Raw genomic sequence first — 3,148 nt, 5'->3', positions numbered from 1 at the left:
GGGAAAGCAATAAAGATTCTTTTTTCTACAAATCAATAGACTTTGATTTTTATTTATTGTCACTTGATTGTTTTTATGTTGTTTCTTCAGTAGTCTTAATCATCATGAGTTTACTTAAAAGGGTATTTCCCCACGTACAACTTAAAAATGATCTTGGGCAAATATACAATCTGCACTGTACCTGTGTCTTCACCCGCCTCCTACCAGCCCTCTCTTTCAGGGTCTGCACCCCAATAGCACCATTATATTTTCAGCTTGCAATGGTAGGTGCTCCTTAGTATGTATCGTGTGAGTGTCTGCTTACTAGTGAAAACTACATTCCCAGCAGCATCTTACTCTGTGTGCTTCCTAATACAAATTCATTCATGCCCTATGCATGCTCCATTTGTTAGGATGGCACTTGTATGGTCCAATAAGTAGTAATAGGAAAAAAAGAAAGAAACTTAGCATGCACATCCTGGATGAAGATGGGCTACAGGTTGTACCCATTGGCAACATGGCTCATACATTAGTAGGGTAAGAGGGATTTCATATAGTTTTTTGTAGCGACAGACCATTTTGCAAATTTCTTTGAAAGGGTCATAATGATATTTTGCAAAGTATCTTCATATGAAGTATGATTGTTGTTCAGGGAATACCACTTTAATAGTTGTCTGTCAAAATGCCCCCTATTAGAACAAAAGAAATTAAGAACTGTTTAATAATGGTAATTTTGATAAATACATTTCATGGGACAACCCCTTATAAAGATGACTATTAACTCTCTAGGATCTGCCTTACTAAGGCTTATTCACTAGGGCTTTAGTTGAATGTTCAGCAGTTACCTGATGTTCGTTTTTTTTTTTTTTGTTTTTTTTTTTGTTTTTTAATGTGGTTTAGTAATATGTACTTTGTAACAATTCTGAGTTCACATGCTGCGGGTTTGCATTGTGCATTCTACCACAAATCCGCTTCAATTTCTTTGCCCGTGCTTGTGGGTTTTGGGGTATCCATAGGTAGCAGCAAAAAATCCACACAGAAAAACAAGCATGTTTATTATTTAGTAGAAATGCCATGAATTTTACAGCAGATCTCAGCCTCTCAATGCAAAGAGTAAAATCTGTACTAAATGTTAAAAAAATAATTTTCATGTACCATGTATATTTCTAGCAAAATTGCACCAGATTCGCTGCGGATTTGAGGGAAAGACCTTGGCAGTATTATATTTCCACTGCATCCCTGGGTACAAAGTAGTAAAATAGGTGGATCATTAGAACCTCACACACAATAACCTGTCACATTACTTCTACGTTTCCCAATCGTGTACAGCAATGAATCATAAACTTCAATGTAGTTGATACATAGGTAAACCCACGTGTCTAATTCCTTAGTATCTGAAACAAATTAAATTCCGTTACCAAGTCCATATTACAAGTTGAAGGGGCTTTGACCAGATAACTGATTTTATTCAAGGAATTAGACAGTAGTGGACATTTATCAAAAAGGTCTAACAAAATAGTGGGCAGTCCGGTGAATTTGGGCTCGGGAAGATCAGGATGAAGTGGAATTTTATATAAAATGCTGCGGAATAGGACAGCCTCAAATGTTGATGTTCCAGTATATAAAGTTTGAGAGTGGAGCCTGGTTTTCATTGCTTCTTTCTTTAGGAATAGCCCCTTCCTTGGAGACAGGACCAGGGAACCTTTTATCCCAGGGTCCAGAACGTCCACTAGCTTGTATTTTGAGAGGTTAATTTTAGATATTAGAGATTTGCCAGGGGTGGGAGTATCTTTTTCTTTTTTTTTTTATATGTGGCACCAAAACAAAAATTTAGTTAATGCTCAGGAATGGTGGGACTGAAGGAAAAAATTCCAAATGTAACAGAATTGGTGAAACAGCAGCTATTAAAGGGGCTCTATCACTGGGAAAAGTCATATTTATCTAAACACATCCTTGCATAGGCTTTAGAAAGTCTATTCCACACTTACCTATAGTATGTAGATTGCCTCAGTAGTGTCTGAATAAGTCCGTTTTTATTCATATGCTAATGAGCTTTCAGCCAGCTCAGGAAGTTCCCAGCAGCCTCCTCTCTGCTATTATCTTCTATGTGTGAGAGGCAAAAAGGAAGCTGAGTCATCAGCAGCAGTCTCCCATAGAAAACAATAGGAGAGGAGTGCACGATCTACCGTGCACCAGTCTAATTAGCATATGTATAAAAACGGACTTATTCAGAAACCACTGAGGCAATCTACATACTATAGGTAGGTGTGGAATAGCCTTTCTAAAGGCTATGCAAAGGTGTGATTAGTTAAAAATGACTTTTCCTAGTGATAGAGCCCCTTTAAATGATGCAAAGATCTCGTTTTGTCGAAGGTGGTGAATGTTCATTTTTAAGAGTCTGGCAAACCTTTTGTGAATTTGTGGGCTCAGGCAGGCCTGTAAGATAAGCTTATAACTAGCACTGTCAAGGAACATATAGCTGTCCTTGCCACTTTTTTGACTTTAGATTGACAGAATATCCATTGATTAATTGTTTTATTATCGCTATAACATATCTGAACCATTCCAGTTCACTTACAGTGGGTTAAAAAATAGAGATGAGCAAACACTGTTCACATCAGCCGATCTGAACAGCACGCTCCTATAGAAATGAATGGAAGCACCTGGCACGTACGCTTTGCCGGCAGCCAGTCGCTTAACCCCCCGCATGCCGGCCGCTTCCATTAATTTCTATGGGAGCGTGCTGTGAGTGTGCTGTTCGGAATGGCTGTTCCGAACAGTGTTCGCTTATCTCTATTAAAAAAAGTATTTAGTCAGCCACCAATTGTGCAAATTCTTCCACTTAAAAAGATGAGGTTGGCCTGTAATTGACATCATAGGTAGACCTCAGCCATGAGAGACAAAATAAGAAAACAAATCCAGAAAATCACATTGTCTGATCTGGAAAGAATTTATTTGCAAATTATGGTGGAAAATAAGTATTTGATCACCTACAAACAAGTGAGATTAATGTCTGTCAGAGACCTGTAACTTCTTTAAGAGGCTCCTCTGTTCTCCACTCATTACCTGTAGTAATGGCTCCTGATTGAACTTATCAGTATAAAAGCCACTTGTCCACAACCTTAGTCACACTCCAAACTCCACCATGGTGAAGACCAAAGAGCTGTCG

This window comes from Leptodactylus fuscus, chromosome 4, assembly GCF_031893055.1.
Source record: "Leptodactylus fuscus isolate aLepFus1 chromosome 4, aLepFus1.hap2, whole genome shotgun sequence".
In the NCBI taxonomy this organism is placed as follows: Eukaryota; Metazoa; Chordata; class Amphibia; order Anura; family Leptodactylidae; genus Leptodactylus; species Leptodactylus fuscus.
Note: the sequence above shows the minus strand (reverse complement) of the source record.